The sequence below is a fragment of the Marmota monax genome, unplaced genomic scaffold, assembly GCF_021218885.2.
Source record: "Marmota monax isolate L192 unplaced genomic scaffold, Marmota_monax_Labrador192_F-V1.1 WCK01_AAM20220418_F8-fsc00164, whole genome shotgun sequence".
Classification (NCBI taxonomy): Eukaryota; Metazoa; Chordata; class Mammalia; order Rodentia; family Sciuridae; genus Marmota; species Marmota monax.
This window is the reverse complement of record NW_026693313.1, coordinates 3,258,176-3,278,619: the sequence shown is the minus strand read 5'-3', so window position 1 is coordinate 3,278,619 and position 20,444 is coordinate 3,258,176.

Sequence of the window (20,444 nt, the reverse complement as noted above, 5' to 3'; positions counted from 1 at the left end):
GTTTTGCACATAACAAACAGCAAATATTAGCTATCATTATTCTTATTTCCTTATCTATCCAAAATTAGTTTCTACTTATGTTCCTATAGCTTAGAGTCCCACTAAGTGCTAGATCAACTAATGTGAAACCAATGTGGGAATATCAATATGAGACTCTGAAGTCTAATGTGAAATAGGATGGAAAGTGTGAGGTTTCCCTTTGTACATGCTGAAGGCTGGGGAGTAGGACAGTGTAGACCCTCAAAGGGCCTGGGTCCAGCCTGAGGCTTTTGTCTCTTCCCACCTCTGTATGGCAAGTTCACTGAGGTTAAAGTAAGTCTCAGGGTGACCCTGAAAATTAACCGCAGAAAAGGGAGGGGCAGGTGCTGTTCCAGTCTGGTTTGATGTATTCTGGCCTCACATTGCTATTTCAGGTGTTGGAGATAAAAGTCTCTGTTCACCTTAGGATTTACAATGTGTAGAGGGTGGGGAAGCACAAGAAACCATAAACAGATGTATGATGTATCAGGTCTCTCAGTAAGGTGCTCTGAAGAAAACTAAAGCAGGTTACCCTTGGGGACAGAGTGGTGGGAGAGGTTATTTTCTGTAAGACTGTCCCATGGTGTTAGGCTAGCTGCTTACATACATAAAAGTATACGGTTTTGTTTTTGTACTGGGGATTAATCCCAGGGTCACTTAACCACAGAGCCACATCCCCAGCCCTTTTAATTTTTTATTTTGAGACAGGGTCTCACTAAGTTGCTGAAAGTATACAGCTTTTTAAATTTTGTTTGTTTTAGTTGGTTGGCTAATTAGTTGGTTTTCGTTTTTGTTCCACTTTGACTTCTTTCTTTCACATGTCTGGAAGAAATAGGGCCATGAAGATATTGGGACATAATATCCAGAGAAGGAATATAATTGTGAGGGCCCAAGTAGACTAGGGAAGGACTGTAGGGATGATTGGAAGAGCCTGTGGACCAAAGCTGCCCAGATGGCAGAGGGAGCACTGGCAGGTAGGGAATTCTGGGACAGAGACTGTCGGTGCTTGAGCCTGCACCTATTGCTTGCTGGGTTGGAGTGATACCAATTCCCAGGGAGAAGGCTGAGCTAGAGGAGACGGCAGCAAGGGTAAGGCTGGATCACAGTTGGCTTCCCAAGGAAGTCCAGCCCCAAGATGTCTTTTGAAACTTAGCCCTGGGCTGTGGCTCACATTATCTGGCCTGTTTGGGGGCCAGATCCACAAACATATTTACATTCAACAATTTGACACAAAAAAGTGAGTAATAATGGGAATAGGAATCATTGGGTCGCATAGCAAAGGACATTTTCCTAGCTCATGTGTTATTGCTCAAGTCACAAACATTGGAGCATTATCTTTAAAGTCCATGTAACAGGGCAGCACACACAAACACATTTAACTATTAAAACCTATTTAACTCTAATGGCAGTGCTTGCTAAACATGAGTGCCAGATATTTGCCATTACCAACATGATTGACAGACACCAAGAATTACATTCTCTGTACCCTGGAGTCCTATTCTTCCTCAGACCCTTGATCAGACAGGTCACACCGCAGAATACTAAATGGTGAGCATATGGCCAGGCCTTGGAATTGGACAGTACTTGGCTTGAAACTCACTTCTGCCTCTTAACCACCTTTAATCTTGATCCTTAGTACCAATTTTAATCTTGATCCTTAGTACCAATTTTTTGTCTTAATCTACTTGGGCTGCTAAAACAGAATACCATAGATGAGGCTTATAAATAACAGTTACGTCTCACAGTTCTGGAGGGAAAAGTCCAAGATCAGTGTTCTGACATTTTGGGCATCTAGTGAGAGCCTGCTTCCTGGTTTTTAGGTGGTCATCTTTTCAGTGCATCCTCACATGGCAGGAGGGAAGGTGTCTCTCGGGAGCCTTTTTTTATAAGGGCACTTATCTCATTCACAAATGATTTAATCCGAATAACCAAAGATACCACCTCCAAATACCATCACATTGGGGTTAGGATTGCCACATACAGATTCAAGGGGATGGAAACATTCAGTCAATACCATCATGATATTGCCTTGAGTTTGTTTTGAAGATTCTAACTGGAACAGCATTCTCTTCTAACAGTTCCTATTAGTTGTCAATAATTTTGTATTTGGTGGGCTTTACCTGTGTGCCAATACCTTTTTTTTTTTTTTTGGTACCAGGGATTGAACCCTGGGGCATTCAGCCACTGAGCCATGTTCCCATCCCTTTTTGTATTTAATTTAGAGACAGTGTTTCACTGAGTTGCTTAGGGCCTTGCTAAGTTGCTGAATCTGACTTTGAACTCACAATCCTCCTGCCTCAGCCTCCCAAGTTGGCCAGTATCTTATTGTAGTTCTCAGTTCTATAACAAACGTCCTGGTATGCTACTCCATAATTATTACAACACATTCTTCATTCAGTGCCTGTATTTGCTCACTCCTATGGTATTTCTCTCTTTCATTTGTCATGTTTCTTTCTCTTTGAAATCCTCTTTTCTTGACCTCATTGTGTTGCATGTTAGTCCCTTAGTACTTTTATACTCTTCTCTAATGTATCTAGCATCCATACTGTAGTTCTTTAGAATTCTTACAGGCATTTCACCAATTTTTTATGCTTCTTAACATTAGTAAATCTTTGAAATTTCAATATGCAAAATGTTATTTTAAGTAAACAAATACATAGAAACTCACAATACTAGCTAAACTGTTCTTACGTAGAAATTCCAAGTTTAATCTTAAAAGGGATTAAGTAAATAACTTCAGAAACACATATGGTTCTTAGAAAAAGTCTCTGTTTCCTGTCCATATAAATATTTGTAAAGTAAAGGTTTGGGGTTTTTTGTTTTGTTTTGTTTTGTTTTTAACTTGGTGACTGTGTGTTCATTCACTTGAGAGATGCACATGAGATCCCTGGCCCTGAGCTTGGCTTTGATTATGGTCAATTTGGTGTATTAGCTGCTTTTTATTTCATTCACAAATATTTATTGAGAGCCTAAAATGTGCCAAGACTTATGGTAGGTAGACTAGAGAATGCATTTGTGTGTTCCTAGCATTTAAAATATCTTTAGATAGGCTGAGGATATAGTTCAGAAGCAGAGTGTTTGCCCAGCGTGTGTGAAACCCTGGGTTCAATCCCCAATACTGAAAATCAAAATAAAATAAAAAATTATCATAAGAGAAAAATAACATCCATTCTGATACCACAGAGACAGTCCTGGCTGGCTAATTACTCTTACTTAACCAATGTCCTCTGCTGCTTCCTGCAAACAGAACTCTCCTGTTATGGCAATGAGAACCACTAGGAGAATCGCCTGTGTTTCAGAGAACCTGCGGTTTTAGAAGTAGAGAGGGGGAAAGCTGTAAAAGCAGAACAGTGTAGGGGAATCAGACAAGCCACAGTACTCCTACCCCAAACCCGACACAGCTGCTCCAGGGCTGCAGCCTGCAGCTGGCCCAGCCTCTAAAACCTTCCACTGGAACTTGACAATTAGGATCAAGTTGGCATATTCTTGTGAATGTAGTTGTGTTAGGAGGAATTGAAGACCTGTTGGCTTCTTGGATAAAATCAGCCTCATGCCTCTTCAATAGATTAAGTCTATGGAACTGAGGGGAAATAGATGCTTTTGTAATGTGGTAACTGGCTCTGTGAGGACTCTGACGCCCGTGGTCTGAAGTACGCAGCCGGGATCATTTGAGAGAGGGACACAAGTTTTGTCCTTAGAGTGAAATGAAGGGGGTGGGGGAAGAAATTGAGAATCTCAAGACCCAGCAGCAGAGCATTTAGCCAAGTATGAGGCCTTTTAATCTGAGGCCCTGTGAACTGTACAGGCCTTTCGTCCATGGCGCCAGCCCTGACAATTGTGTTTTCACAACAGCTAGTTGTCACCTATGATAGGTATAATCAGGAAACTTCACGAGAGGGTGGAATTCAAGCTGTGTCTTGAAAAACGGGTACATTTTCAGTTTTCCAGGTGGAAGGGATGGTCTGCACAAAGATTTAACAATGAATCAGCTTAGGCTGTATTCCCCTGATGTCAGGCAGGCCAGGTTTAATTGAGACAGAGGTTTTCAGGCTAGAAAGATAGGTAGAGGGCAGACTCAGTGTTCTTGCAAGATGAATTTGGTGGTGGTGGAGAAGAGGCATTGATGCAAGCCCATTCTGGGAAAGGAGACTGTTTAAAAGGCACTTGGGTGCTTGAAGTCATTTACTAGTATAGTGGTCATGGCTATTCTATTCTGAGATGGACACTTTTCTTCTGTTCTCTTCCCCAGGACTTCCAACTGTAAAGAGAATGTATCAGAGGCCACTGGTTTGCTCTGAACTCCTGCAGTAGGCCCAAAAGTCTAAAACAAAATGGAGTTAGTGATAGGACAGAACGTTCAAAGAAATCTTTCAAGACAGTTCAAAAACAAAGTTTCATGACAGGGAAAGCCTGTCAGGCTGCCCAGTAGAGTGGCGCAGCAGACAGAATTATCTTAATAGGGGTTTCTTTGTTTTGTTTTGGTTTTTAAATTGTCAATGGACCTTTATTTTATTTATTTATATGCACTACTGAGAATTGAACCCAGTGCCTCGCACATGCTAGGCAGGCACTCTACCACTGAACCACCACCCCAGTCTCTTAAAAGGGTTTTTATATATACATATTTTTAACAAGGAATAAGAGCAAGTTAGACATGGCCTTGAGTGTAGCAGCTAGAATTGACCTTGAGTGCAGGTGGCTGGGCAATAACAGAACTTTGTATTTAGGGACCTTGGAAGGGGCAGGGTGCTGAGGAAACAGGGTATTTTAAGTTTATTTTTCTTAGTAGCTTATAAGCCACCGCCCCAGGCCAAGAGGCAGTTTCAGAACCAAAATGGAGTCACTAATGTTCAGGATATCTCATTAGTTAGTTGTGCTGAAGTTCCATGTGACTAAGCCAAAACTACATTATCTGACTTTGCAAGAAGTCAACAGGTAGAAAGATAATAGCCAAATCTCTGAGCAGACCAGTTTTAGTCAGCGTGATAACGAAGTTCCCTCTGCTTTAACCTTTACAAAGAAAGTTACTTTCAAATACTCAACCAGCTTTTTGCTCTGATTCCACTTTCCTCGGCCTTTTTCTGTCTTTAAGGTCAACCTCTCCTACTTAGTTCATCAGAGAACTCTTCTCTCTTATGATACAAGGTGTTGCCTTATTCTAGAATTACAAATAAAAGCCAATGAAGACCTATAAACAGTCTGGGGATGTGGCTCAAGTGGTAGCATGCTTGCCTGGCATGTGTGAGGTACTGGGTTTGATCCTCAACACCACATAAAAATAAAGCTATTGTGTCCACCTAAAAAAACTAAAAAATAAATATTAAAAAAAAAGACCCTAAAGTTTGTTGTGATTTTGTCTTGTGACTGTGTCTGCCAACTGTGAACTGAAAGATACTTCCGGCAGCTACTGAGACCCCCTTGAGGAATGCATGAAAGGCATTTTCACCCTTTTTGATGTCCTCTGCCTTTCTCATGGCATCCCAAGGGTTGTAAATTCCTCTCCTGTCAGACTCTGCTTTTTTAGCATTGAGCCCCTAATCAATTTGGCTTTCAAATCCAGGGTTGACTTGTGCTAGGAGACAGCATATAGCTTTGGGGGTTTGTGGTGGCTGATGATTTGCTGGCAAGAATGGGAGCTCACCAGACCGGGTCCCACAGGTCTCAGGTGTCTGACTGCAGCGGATGGGAACTGGCAGTAAATGGCAATTATGGCTTGGCACATGGACTCCACCTTTCAGAAATTCACAGTGATATTGTATTCTGTCCTCTTTGTTTCTTTTTCTTGCACACAGATCGCTGTGATCACAAGCAATAGCTATGCTAACATTTAAGTCATTGTAGGATTGCTTTTGTGCATCATGACAGGAAATTATTTTTAATTTCTTAACCATGATTAGCCAGCCATCAATCAATCACCATTACTTGTCGAGGCCATCATTTCCTCTCCTACCTGCAATGCCTACAGCATCACATTGCATGGGTGGGTGAGTTTCTGGCTTCTTTAATCCACTCTATTGGTGTATTTCTATCTCTTTGTCAGTGCTTCGTTGTCTTTTTTTTGTTGTTAATTTTTAAAATTTATGTATGACAGCAGAATGCATTACAACTCATATTAAACATGTAGAGCACAAATTTTTCATATCTCTGGTTGTATACAAGGTATATTCATACCAATTCGTGTCTCCATACCTATACTTTGGATAATGATGTCCATCATATTCCACCATCATTTCTAACCCCATGCCGCTACATTGTCTTACTTACTGAATTCTTACAATATCTTCTTACTTAATGTAGCAAAAAAAAAAAATCCTAAATTTTAGTGATTTAACACAATTTTTCCCCTACTCACAAAGACATGGCATGGTGGGGAGGGTGGGGGGGCTCTGCTCCACGCAGACTTTCAGGCTTTTCTGTGTGGTGTCTTTACCATTTCCAAGTCTTCAGAGTTCTCCTCTGGACCAACTGCTTCTGGTAGTGATACACAAGCAGGGAAATATTCACACCACTTTATGTTGGCCACTTGACCTCATTTAATTGTAGACAAGGCGGGAAAAGTAATCTGGTTGTATGCCCAAAGGAAACAGGAAACAAGCCTGGTAAATATTCAGTCTGTCCTAATCTCACACAAGGACCAAAATAGGATATGTCAAACTGAACACAACTGATCTTACAAAATTTTCTCTCCCTCTTACTTTTCTTTCTCTATATTCCATCTCTTTCACTCATTGAATACCTTTTTGTGGACAGTCCACTAGGCTCCTGGGATAGGCTGCCTCTAAGAGAACCCCTAACAATTCCTTTTCCTATACGCATTCCCTTGTGTAGTCCCTTCCCCTTGAGTGAGACCTGAACTTAACAGAATTGCTTTTAATGAATAGAACAGGGTTGAAGGGATAGACACCACCTCCAAGGTTAGGTTGTAAAAAAACTATGGTTTCCATCTTGGTGCTCTGTGATTCACTCAGTCTCTGTCTTTTGGATCACCAGCTACCATGTCATGAGGATGCCCAGGTGGCCCTTGGGGAGACTTCCACATTACAAGGAAATGAGGTCTGCCTGCAAAAACATAAATAAGCTGAATCTTCCCGAGATCTTTTGAGGTCCACCAGCGGTCTGTGAGTGAACATGTGTGTGGATTCTTCAGTCCTAAGAGGACTGCAGCCCTGCTGATTCCTGGCTGCAATCTCCCCTCAGCCAGAGGCACCCGCTAAGTTATCCCCCAAATAAATGTCAGATAATCAATATAATTTTGTATTAATTACTGGGGACAAAGGAGTTAAGAAGGCATATCTTGACTAAAGAACATCTTGGCTAAGACATCATCTTTTCCATACCAACATGAACTTATAGGGTTATCTCTGCCTCCTATTTCAGTTTATAGTCCTGACAGATCTCCATACCCCTAAATTCCACATTTAGAGGTAGCCCACTGGTGTTCCCTATCTTGTTTTTGTACATTTTCTTTTACTTCCTGTTGCATCTTACACTATATTTGTAGCAGTGAGTTTCTAGCTACTATAATAATACTTTATTGAGCAGTTAAATACACTGAATATTTTTATACAGCAAAACAGGCCCATAAGCTTCTGGATGGCAGAGTTGGGTTGACCCCCTGCAGTGGCTTTAGTGTAGACTGCATCAGTGACTCCATGTCCACAGACCTCTTAAGGAATACAGAAGGACTGTCTCTGTAGAATACACAAATGCAGACTGCCAGGAAGCTAGCATTTGGCTAAAGCTTTTTTTTTTTTTTTTAACATTTTTATTAGTTGTTCATGAACCTTTATTTTATTTACTTATTTATATGTGGTGCTGAGAATCGAACCCAGTGCCTTGCACATGCTAGACAAGCATTCTACCACTGAGCCACAACCCCAGCCTTTTTTTTTTTTTAACTTTTTTTTAGCTGTAGTTGGTACAATATCTTTATTTATTTTTATGTGATGCTGAGGATCGAACCCAGTACCTCTCACGTGCAAGGCAAGTGCTCTACCTCTGAGCTACAGCCCCAGCCCAGATAAAGCTTTTTGATTAGTCATGCTTCAAATTATCTGTACTTTTCTTTTTTTGTTAGTTATGTGAAGGTATTGGTGGTAGTTGCACCTTAACACTTTAAGAAAGTTGAGTCTTTTATCCCATAAATAAGGAGTGACAAAACACCAAGAAATAGTAACAGGAAATTCCTTAGAAAGGATAAAATAGTATCAAACTCTAGTTTTAAATGAGCTTTGTCAGAAAGAGATTCCCATCAATTGCTACTCAACGAACATTTAGGGAATTCCTTCTGTTGTGTCAGGCAGTGGAAATAAAAGGAGAAGAATAACTGGAAGGTCTCTGTTCTTGAAGAATTCTTAAGTCAGCAGGGAAAGGAACCATATGCAAATGAATACCAACACAATAAAACTCAAGATTTAGGGATGTTGCTTCTGTCAGACTGTTTAGGATGACTCTAAGTACAGAAAGTTTAGAAAGTCACCTGGTGGGGCTGGGGTTGTGGCTCAGTGGTAGAGCTCTCACCTAGCATGCATGCAGCACTGGGTTCGATCCTCAGCACCACATAAAAATGAAATAAAGATATTGTGTCCACCTACAAGTAAAAAAAATATATTAAAAAAGAAAGAAAGAAAGAAAGAAAGTCACCTGGGCTTAGGATAACTGAAACCCCAGCCACATGGAGGCTGAAGCAGGAGGGTCTTAAGTTCAAAGTCAGCCTCAGCCACTTAACAAGACCCTAAGCCACGTAGTGAGACCCTGTCTCTAAATAAAAAAGGGGTTGGGGATGTGGCTCAGTGATTGAGTGCCCCTGGGTTCAATCCCTGGTATTCTGCCCCCCACAAAAAAGACACTGGGAATATTTCATGGTAGAGTTGGGTTGACCCTCTACAGTTAATTGATTCAGCAGTTCAAAAGTTTCACCAAGGAATTTTTTCCAATAGCTTTATTGGGGAGTGATTTATACACAATAAGATTCAGTGATTCTAAGTTCACAGAGTTTCAAAATGTGTTCTGTCTTGTAACCACTACCACAGTGAAGACACAGAACATCCCATTATTCCAGAGAGTTGCCTCACACCCCCTTGTGATCAATTTCCTGCCCCAGCACTTTCTCTCTCAACCCTTTACCTCACATCACACACATAAATCAGCTCAAAATGGATCATGGACCTAAATGCAAGAGCTAAAGCCATAAAATACATGAGAAAACCTTGTGATCTTGGGTAGGAAATATATTTATTTGCCTTTTCATTTTTAATGGTATTTAAAAAAATTAAAATTAAAATTTTGAAGTTCAGTTATCTTTTTTGTTTTTTTTTTATGGTTTATGCCCAGTCTAAGAAACCTTTGCCTACCACAGATCACAAAAGTTCTCTCTTGCATTTAAATTTGATCCATTTTGACTGTGAACTGGCATTCTTGAGGAAAGCCAAGAAGAAGGTAACAAATGCTCATATACTTGGAGGATGGAGGGGAATTACTAGATGGTGCAGAGAGGAAAGCGGCTTTGCCAAGAAGGGAAAGTGGTAGGAAGGCACACCTTAGGAAAGGACTGGAGAGTTGGGACAGTGTGTGTGGGGGGGGTGTTGGGATAGCCGTGGGAACCATGGGGGGGGTATTGAACACCCTGGAGGTACTCTCATTGTTGGTGATTAGTGATAACACTTTTGCTCCGCTGTACTGGGTTTTGTTAGTGTTAAAGCCCAAAGGAATGTTTTGTTTAGACTGACATATGAAGGAAGTTGGGTCCAAAGACATAGTTGTCCCAATTTTCTGTTCATCCAAATGTTCTGTTGCCATGATAATTACCAAACATTTATTTTGCTTCAATTTCAGAAGCAAAATAAATATTTGGTAATCAATTTAAATGATCCACTTTCAACGACATCAAAACAAAGTGTTGGTTTGGATGCTACCAGCTGTCACATTTTACTTGGTTTTAAGAGCACTTGGTAGAGAGTAAGGTACAGATGTGTGTTTGATTTGCTTTATGTTTTAAAAAAATGAGATTTGTTTTAGAGTTGTATACCTTTGGGTATTTAGAGAGAAACATTAGGATGTTGTCTTTATTTTTCCCAGTTAAAATTTGCAACACCAAAATTATATTCATGGAATATTTGTTTCACAAATGTGCTTTTCTCCACAATGACCAAACATTTTGGAGAGTGTGAGTGACTGTTGAAGATATCTGTTGAAGATGAGTGGCTCAAGAGCCCATGGTAGTGTAGAAATTAAAGCATAGAAACAGATGATGGCTTTACCATTCACAGCAGAAAAAGAAGCCACAGAAAGAGTTGCTATTTTTTTTTCTTTTTAAGATGATTTTCTTTCAAAGAGCAGCTTAGTTTCAGGCTAACCCTGTCCTGGCTGTTTGTTATTCTTGTTAAGAGTCCAATTAAAGAGATAAACGTGGTTTTTATTAATTTTTGTATATGGAGTTTCCAAAAAATATTCAAACAACCTCCAACTCAGACTACCAGTAGGATGGGTGCTGTTAGTGTGGCAGAAACTCAATAATCTTCCTTAATACTGGGCCCAGGGCTAGGAAAAGTTGACGTATGTGTGAACCTCTACTACCTGGATCTTTTCTTGCACTTTATGGATACAGTCAGCTCCTGACGGTGCCCAACAGGGTAGACACTCGATGAAGTTTTGCTGAGTGACTGAACAAATAAGCAGAGAGGACAAGTAACAGAAATGTATATTTAAACAACAGGGTGTACAACGGGGGCTGTGAGCAAGCAAGTGAGGAAAAGTTTTATCCAGAAAAATACTTTGAGCAAAGTGGAGTGAATCTTAGTAATTTACCTCATTGGATGGGAAAAGTGGATTTATTTAAAATCCTAAAGGTTCCTGCTCTCTATGGGTATTATGTGTTCTGTCTCCTTTGTGGTAGGAGAGGATGCACCCCAGAGCCCCACCTACCCCAGAGCACTCCACGGTTCCATCAAGAGTCCCCTTCACCTGGGAACCCACAGGACGCCAGGCTGGTGGCAAGACCAGAACGGCTGACCATGGAGAGGAGGGCTAGCAATGGTAGAGAAGGAAAGGGAGGGAAGAGTGACGGGAGGTTCAGGTGGGAGTGCAGGTGAGGGGTGAGGCAAGTTTGGATCAGGGGAGTGGCTGCAGGGTCAGAGAGGAAGGATGCCTGCAGTGGCAGGATTGGTGACTGCTGGGATGAGGCAGAGGACAGAGGTAGGGGCTGGTGAAGACCAGGCTGCTGGCCTGGGTGACTGGGTGACTTGTGATCCATAGAGAAGTGAAAAAGCGCTGTGTGGGAGGGGCTTGTGGATGAAGTCACAGCACCACGCTCACATGACTCACAGTCTCTACATCTCACAAGGGCTTTCTGGGGATCTTGCAGTTTCTTTGCAAGGAAAAACCCCAAAACCAAAAAACAACTCCCACCCCCCAAAAAACCCTGTTGTTTGTAAATGTAACTTTTCCAAGTATTTGTCTGGCTCCTTCCTGCTTCTGGGGCATCTCTCTACATGTATGATGACCGTCCATGTGTAGCACTGTGGGGCACAGAGCTCTGCTTCTCACCAGAGGGTGAAGGGTGGGCAGCACCTCTCTCACATTTCTGCACATTCCCTAGGTTCTAGCAGTTACATGCTGCAAGGGTTCTATATATAACTATAACTATATGTATATAGTATATATATATATATATATATATATATATATATATATATAAAGTAGAGCGAGTGAGGGAGAGAGGTATTCCTATTGGCTGTTTCTCTGGATGCTCTTCCTTGATCTTGAAACTGCATAAAGAAATGTAGAGCCTAAGAGACTCGTCCCCAGTAGTTTCAGCAGAGTAAAGGGGCAGCAGTGTATACTTCTTTCAGGAATATTTTGGAGCCAATTTGTCTCTGCTATGAATAAGATCAGGACATAAGCACCATACGCAAGATGTTCAGGCTGCTGCCCCCTTGGGCAAGTCCTACAGGCTTCCCCTTGATTCCATGAACCTCCAACAGCCTTCTGATAGAGTCAGTTGCTGTTGCTGGCAGTAATGAGCCCTGATGGATACACCACAACACATGCCCACTGTTGACAAACTGCCAGCCCCAGAAAAGTACCCAGAAAGATCAGAAGTTCACATACCAGCAGGGACAGCTAATTCAAACGACTTTCTTCCCAGAGCCTTCTAGAGCTGCTTCACACCGTGGCGTCCGCGTGTTTGGGTTTTATCCTGCTTGTATACCATAAAGCATTTCTCTGTGTGAGTAGCTTCCGAGAATCTCACTGGTCCTCTTGTTCCTCCTGCAGCCATCTCAGTGTATGCTCTCTTCCTTCTGTTTCTCAGTTTTTGAGATGCTGGGGATTGAACTCAGGGCCTCTCCTCAAGAACTTCTCCCCAACCTTTCATGATTTCGGTTCCTTATGCTTCTTTGCTATTTTCTCTGTTATCTTCTCTTGTCATCTGAGATATAAACTCTTTTATTTGCTTTCATAACCTAAAGGGTTTGGAGGTATACTGTTTTAAGGCTATTTGAGATTACCATAGGTTTATGAGCTACTTACATAAGTCTAATAAAGTTAAGAGTAATGTTTGACCTTTGGTACAGATGCCCTTCTCCCACGCCCTCTCCCTGGTTGGTTGGTTGTTGTAATATAGCCTATATTAGTTATCTACTCATACAGATATTTTTAAAAGAGTTTTTCTTCCCTTAGTCAATTGTGAAACCATATAAGAAAAAGAATGCATACTTTCAATTGTTTTCCACACTCCCTGCACCAGGTTTCTGCTCTTTGAATGATGTTTTCAGGAAGGTGTTCATTCAATGATACCTTTCGAGCCCTTGCCTGTTTGAGACCATCTTGTTATTTTAAGTCGTGAATTGCAAGTTGGTTTGCTTCTCAGGCTATTCATAGGAACTCCTAACAGAGGTGAATCTGGGCCTCTACCTTCCTTCCAGCCATCCGATCCTGAGCTGGCTCAGTGACCAGTGAGGCATGGCTTCCAAGCCCAGTAATTTCCAGCCCAGTCCCATCCAACCTGAAGTTAGTGGAAATTTCCCCACATCCTGGCTCCTGGCTTCCTCCCCTCTCTAATGTCCAGTGATATTGCAAGTTCAAGTGTTTCTGTGTCTACTCACAGGTATTTCAGTGAGAAGCTTGGAGAGGGTCTACCATGAAGCTGTTAGATCTTCTGCCAGTCATATTGACCTCCCAATGCTGGCACTGTGTCAGCTCTTCTTAATTTCTTAGTCTGATTTTCAGAAGCTATTTTAGATCTTCTTCATCTGTATTAGTTAAGCTTCCTTGTATCTGGTTGCAGGTAACTGAAAATAACTTGAATGATCTTTAACAGAAAAGGGAACTATCATACAAGAGTATGGGGCAGTTTCATGGAACCTAAAAGTGTACTCGGGTCTCAGTAGGGAAGTGGAAAGTTTTTAGGACTCCCTGCTTCTTATTTTCATTTCTCTCTGTGGTGTTTGGTAAACATTAATAGAAATAGCTGACATCAATTGAGTACCTGGTGGGTGCCACAAGAACCCCTGGAGAAAGGTGTTTTTTAGCATCTCCATTAGACATGAGAGGAGACAGGAACTCAGGGGAAAGGAGTGGCCACTGTCACCCCATTAGGAGGTAGCAGGCAGGCCCAGAGTCTGGACACCAGCACCCTAAGCTCTACATACTCAGATGGGTCCAGAGTAGGACAGCGTCTCGGGACCTTCCCTCTGTAGCATCCAGTGTCAGTCCAAACACCTGTGGTGGTGGCCTGGGAGCAGGGAGGGAAGATGAGGAGGCCTCTGGGTGGCACCAACCTGTGCCTCTGTGGAAACTTTTCTGTTGGCCAAATCCCTATCCCCTGCAGCCACCTGGAGCCTATTCAAATTCAGCCTGCATGGCTACCTTTGAGGTATTTGAGGACCGAATGTGAGGCTGCTTGAGACATGACATTCTCCACTCCTGCAGCTTCCCCCTCGGGTTTCGCTCGCGCTCATAATGAATATATAAGTAATTGCCTAGATGTGTAACTTAAAAACACATGTAATGTTCTATTTATAAAAATTAAGTGGGAGTAAAAAGGAAGTACTTAATGAAAACTAGTGTGTAAATGCTCAGGCCAGCTGCACTCAAGATGAGTGGATGTTTGCATCCACTTATCATAAATGTCTGCATTCACAAGAAGTGAAAAGATCAGAGCCCCTCTGTAAATAAAGGACAGAATACAAAAGAATAAAGGTCCAACTATGCATGAGGGTAATTAACAGGCCCAAACTGCTTGTATCAGATGAAGGAAAGAAGAAGATCACAAGAAGCCACAAGAAGTGTCCAAACAAATGGCAGTTGGTTGGAAGTGAGCAAGTAGGGATCCTGGTGGGTGAACCTGGAGTTCACATGCAAGGGCAATGTCAGGATAATTTCCTGTTTTGGCACACAGGATGGTGTCAAGACAGAGTTCTGCCAAGAACATATCTCCTAGATGGGTCTCCTTCAATTCACTGCAGAGTAGCTAAGCACTGGAGAACACAGGCTTCACCAGACAAAGGGGCAGAGAGAGGATGGGAAAGGGTCAAATAGGGGAACTGAAAAACAGGTAACTAAATGAGAAATCATTGTAATATGTATTTTTATGATATATTTCTTATCATTGATTTAAAAATATACAAATCTGACAGCAATCATGTGAAATATTTTAAAACAATAATTTCAGTGAAATTCAACTAGATGTCTGTATTTAATAATTTAATAATTTGGTAAATTTAATAATTTGTTAATGTAAGTCAGGTAAGAGGAGACTCCGAACAGCTATTACACAGTGGCATATGGAAATTGGGAGAGCAGAGTGATAAAGGTGTGTGTATTGAGCAGCATGGCTACAGGGAACCTTATTCTTCAAAGTAGCAAGCAGTTTCTTGGTAGAGTTTAAAATAAAAGAAATTACGATATTTTCTCAAGTTACATGGCGGTTGTGTTCATGGAAAATTCAGCAAGTGTGAAAACTGTGAGAAAAATTTTTGCCCTTATATATAAAAAATGGAGCTCTGGGTGCAGACATTTACAAGAAGTTTCCTTCCCCTCAGGAATGTCTGCAGGACACTGGAGGGTTGGGGTTGACTAGCATCACACATTGCCACCAGCTTAGCGTTTCTAGCCATCACCTACTAAATTCCAGGAGTACCCTTCTTCCTCATTAACAATGACCATGGAAAACGTCCCCTCAAAATTCCAAATGGCTCGCAGGGCTGCTGCTGCCCCAACTGCCTTAGAGTGCCTCATTCATCCTCTTCTCTAGGATACAGGCAGCATGAATGTGCACCAACAGCTACACACTCACACACACACACACACACACACACACACGTGTGTGTGTGTGTTCTCACTTGGAGAACGCACTGCTTCTGAATGTGTTTCCCGAGCAACCATCTTGTTCTGTATTTTTCATTTACTGGTTTCCTAGCTTTTGGAAAACATTTGTGACTAAATACACACAACAGACATTTATCACTTTAAGTGTACAAGTTGGTGGTATTGTTTTTGTGACCACCACTACCATCCATTCCTAGGTTTTTGTTGTTGTTGGAAAGTTTTTAAAACTTAGAGAAAGTTTGTTAAAATAATACAAAGAATATTTCCTCCTGAGCTTGTGAAGAGTACATTGCTGCATGATATCCTATCACCCTTGAATGCTTTAGTGTGAAATTCCTATCTGAGCTGAATACAGCCATCACCAGCAGAAATTTAACATTGAGAAAATGCAGCCAGTTAGTCCTGGGAGGCCATTCAAGTTCCACCAGCTGCCCATAATGTCCTTCACAAAAAAGCCCCCAGCCTGGGACCAGCCATTGCATTTATTCTCATTTCTCTTTGGTCTTCTTCAACCTGGATTACATGCCAGTTATTTTCTAGAATGTTCCTCCATTTGGGTTTTTCTGGTGTGATTAGATTGTGATTAGATTCAGATAGGCTTTAGGGCAGGAACATCACAGAAATCATGGTGGGTTTGTTTCATTTCTTTCTTGCACAATATTTAGCTTTATTACAGGTGATACGGAATAAACTTTTTACATTTATTTTGAGATGGTGTGTTCCTATGATGCATAGGCTGGCCTGGAAACTGATCTTCCTGTCTCAGCCTCCTGAGTATCTGTGATTATAGGCACAGCCTGCTATGCCTGCTTCAGTATAAATTTTGATTCCTTGATTCAGAATATGTTGTCTTCCAGGTTTCTCTGCTATATGTGTGTGTTCTTCTTTGTTGGTAACCAATAAGACTGTTGTGAGGAGATACTTTGAGACTGGAAATATTTAGTTCCTCATCAAATTTTAACCCACTAGTGTAAGTATTATGTTTGCTGCTGCCCTGATAATTACTGTGTTATAAAATAGTGCTTTTCTAATTCCATTACTCCTTGTACAATTATTAATTGGATTTTATAGTAAGGGAAAGCTCCCCACTCCATTTCTTTATTATGTCTTCTCATTGTACCAGTAGAGACTTATGGATTCCTACTTTACCCAGTGGATTATTGCCTATTCCCACAATTACTTAATATGATGTCAAATTGTCTGGATTTGTCCAGTGTGAGGCTCATCAAACTGATTTCTGTATTCTTAAGTATGTTCCTGTCATTCATTAAGCCCTTCCCTATTTTCTGGCATGAGAAGATGTTTGTGTCATCTTGTGTTTTTTCTGCTCCATTCCTGGAATCTACCATTTCCCCCACGATCCCTGAATCTTTTTAGCAGAGAGTAGTATTTAGATACCAACCTTTAGACTCTAGGTGTGCATATTGTTAATAAGTTATCATTGCTCTCAGGCAGAACTGGGGATATCTCTGTCCATCCATCTGTCCATCCATCCATCCATCTATCCATCCATCTATCCATCTACCTACTCATTCATTCATATATCCATTTATTTACCAATCATCTCTATTTTTTGTGGAGGTATCTATCATCAGTCATCTATGTATAAACAAATTATGGCTCTATCTGTCTAAATAAACACATGAAAGATCCCAACATATATACAAAATTAACATTTCTATTTATTTAATTCTTTATTTGGCTCTATTAAAAACCGTAAGTTCATGCCAATACTTCCAACCCCAAATCTAACACCATAGGATTCATTCTAGTTTTCTTCTTTTCTATATTTGTAACTTCTTTCTCTTACAGTTAGAAGACTGACTCTCATTTTTCTCAATGTTTACTTATGAGATCAATGCCCTCCATAAGTAACCAACCTGTCACCTCTTCTCCTTCCTGGGCCCCTTCCTCATCCTGCTTGGGCCTATGCCAAGCCCTCAGACATGGACAGTCAGTATTGTTAGGAAGGAAGGAAGCTTCCTAACAATTTAAATTCTGTTTGTATGTTATTTTAAGTAACCTTAACTAGAAATTATTTGTATATTTTACATTTATAGAGTGCTTGCTGTGTGGCAGATCCTCTGTGCACTGTAGACACATCATCTCATTTCCTCCTTGCTATCAATGTCTATGGTACATATTCTTCTTTTTTAAAAAAATATTTTTTAGTTGCCGATGGACACAATACCTTTTTTTTATTTGTCTATTTTTGTGTGGTGCCAGGGATGGAATCTAGTACCTCAGGCATGCTAGGCAAGCCCTCTACCACCCAGCCACAACTCCGGCCCCATATTACTCTTTTAATCATTTTTCAAAGAAGGCAACTGAAGTTTAGAGAGGTCACACAGCAGGTGGCACAGCTAGACTGAAAACCTGGTGTGTCTCACTTCAGCATCATCCTCCATAGCAACTGTAAAAAACTCAAACATTTCCAATATGTAACACCATGTAGATATGGATCATCTATATGTCAGCAAGCAGATTTATGTCTCAATCCATTGAGTTTATACTTTAATTCCTGTGAGCAATACAAATGCTGAGGTTACTATATGCTGAGGATAACAGAGTTCCTGGAAGGAGTGGAGCCGTTTAGTTGATCTCTGAACTCTCACCAAGCCTAGAATAGTGCCTACATCTATGAAGCACTGATGATAATGAAGTAGACAGAGAGTCCACCAAAATGTGGTTCTCTTATGGAGGGGGGCCACACCTCCTTGTCCCCTTGCAGTTTGGTGGGATCACGAGCCCATTTCTGGCAGAAGGAATGTGGGTAGCAGTGACTGATGAGAAGCCCCAATCTCTTTTGTCTTGCAGAGGCAAGTTCCAGATGGCACGGCTATAGGATGGGGAAGGTTCTGGCAGCCTGGCTTCCCAGCCCTTTCTGCTTGGATCCTCCCCGGCCCTGCTGACCAACAGTGAGATGTTTGTGAGAATTGAGCCTTTGCAGTTACTGAGATTTTTGAGGTTGTTTCTACAGCATAATCTAGCCTGTCCTGACTTCCGTCTCTCTCCTCTAGTTTCATAGATTCCATCAAAATAGAAAAAAGAGGGCTGGGATTGTGGCTTAGTGATAGAATGCTCATCTAGCACATGTGAGGCTCTGGGTTCCATCCTCAGCACTACATAAAAATAAATAAAGTAAATGTATTGTGTCCAACTTCTTCTAAAAAATAAATGTTTTTTAAAAAATAGAAAAAAAAGACTTAGGGTGTGGCTTAGTAGTAGAGCACTTGCACAAGACTCTGGGTTTTATCCCCAGCACTGCAAAAAAGAAAAAGAGAGACAGATGTCATCTTCCCTCCTGAATGTCTAAACACTTGATAGCGTAATCAGATACCAAACAAATGAACAAAAACAGCATTGTGAGCCTATTCATATAGTGGATGCCACACTCCTGGAACTCAAGGCATACTGTCAGAGAGCCTTGGTGTATAATCCCCTGTGAATCATTCCTGAGAGTGCCTGACATTCTAACTTCCTCTGTTCCGATAATGCCAGTTCTTCAAGTCACACTTGCCGTTTGAAGACAATACTGATTATGATTATAGGTTTTACTTTTTTAAAGGTCTGACATCTTTTTTGCTTACACAAAGGTGAGAAATACAACTTTACATCAACAGAAACATCAAAGACACTTTTACTCTTATACTGTGAGAACCGTTCCAAAGATGGTTCCCACGCTGACATGGTGTTTAAGGTTAAGTTAGGAAGGCTACTCCCTTCTCCCAATATGCCTTTTAATGCTATTTCTACAAAAGTTTATAGCAATTTTATGCATAAAAGTAAAGAAAATAATATAATTCATTCTCATAAAACTATCATTTAAATTTTATAATTCTTAATATTTTATCATTTCTACTTTATCTATTTTTCCCTTTGCGGAAGTATTTTAAAACTAGTCCCAGATAACATGAGATTCAACTCTTAGATACTTCACTATATATATATTTTCCACATATATTATATATATAATAAGAATATTTTCTTACATACCATAATACCATCAAAACAAAAATTATAACAAAATTAACAATATAATTTCCTCATAATATCTGATAATAGTCTAAATTCATATTTTCTCAAATGTCTCTAGCAAGTATTTTTTTTTTTAATATTTATTTTTTAGTTTTCGGCAGACACAACAGCTTTGTTTGTATGTGGTGCTAAGGATCAAACCCAGGCCGCACGCATGCCAGGCGAGCACGCTACTGCTTGAGCCACATCCCCAGCCCCTCTAGCAAGTATTTTTATACTTAATTTACATTTTTAGTTTGATTTGGCATCTATCAAGATCCACGTATTGGATTATATTGTTTAATTTTTAGTCTGTGCTAATGAATTTATTTTACTTTAAAATTCATCTCAATTTGTTTCCTTTGACTATTCTATTTTTTTAACTTCTAATTTTCCAAATATTTTCCTTTTCTTATGGGGGAAGTTTGAGCAAGACACGAGTCTCGCCTTGCATCTAGAGAAATCTAGCATCATTTTTAAGCATCTCATATCCCTGGTTCTTTATATATACATATATATGTATATTGTAATATAAAATTATACATATATGTAATTATATATATTATTATATAGAAATCATATTTTATTATATCATATATAAAGATATATTACATTAATCAACTACTCTCTTTCTAAAGTAAATCATTCAAAATATCTTAGTTAATTGGGTGCTGGAGAATAAGAGCAAACATTTTCTGGATCACATGGCTTAAGTTTTGTTTTTCAGAAATAAGACTTTTCTTAACTATCACATAAGGATATTTCCTAGTAATAAATAAATGAATAAGAGAGAAAGACTTTTTTTTCCACTACAAGACAGGGTCTTACTATGTTGTCCAGGCTGTTCTCAAACTCGTAGGCTCCAAGTTCTGTAAGTTTTCTAAGCTTTGGTTTATTCCTGAGAAAGCTTGGCCCAGTTGATGGACAGAACATACTTGTAACATTCTAAATCCGCCAGATCTCAGGCCCTCAAATGAGGCCCTGAGAGCCAGGATCCCATTTCTCTGATGCTGTCACCACTCAAAACATTATTGTAAGTGCTTTTAGTTTACAAGCCACACAAGAAAATGAGTACCACTCTT